We start from the raw sequence: 531 nt of genomic DNA, 5'->3' as shown, positions 1-531 counted from the left end.
CCCTAAGAATGTTGAAACATATAAGCTCTATCAGTCATTAAATTTAAGTGAATGAATATCAGATTTCTTCTTATGTTATATCACAGAATTAATTTAATAGCACTAAGAAAACCCTGCAAACCTAAACATCCCTATTTTACAGCTCTCTTTTTGTTTAATGTAACATGAAGTCTGTCCTGTTTTGTGTTTCTGCCTTCCCTACAGCTAATTTTTCATATGTCTAAAAATCACTCTAAAATTATACCTCAGCAGGATGAGAGGAGAGGGAGGAAGCAGTAGGGTGGAGAGGGAAACTGAGGAGAAAAGAAGGCCCACACCATTACAGCCCCCTTCTCCCTGACAGGTAGAAACTGAGCCACAGAAAAAATTTTTTAGTTATTTACTTAAACTGAGTTTCTTTCTTCCATTAAAATGAAATAGATTCACTTCCGGTCAGGACAAAACAGCATAGATGAGTTTCTCCCTGACCCTCCCCACTATGCGCAGCTGTAAACCCTGGAGATGGTGCAGAAGACAACCAAAGGCTTATGC

Source organism: Propithecus coquereli, unplaced genomic scaffold (genome assembly GCF_000956105.1).
Source record: "Propithecus coquereli isolate 6110/MARCELLA unplaced genomic scaffold, Pcoq_1.0 Scaffold1, whole genome shotgun sequence".
In the NCBI taxonomy this organism is placed as follows: Eukaryota; Metazoa; Chordata; class Mammalia; order Primates; family Indriidae; genus Propithecus; species Propithecus coquereli.
The sequence above is the reverse complement of the archived record's forward strand: the minus strand, read 5'-3'. Positions refer to the sequence as shown.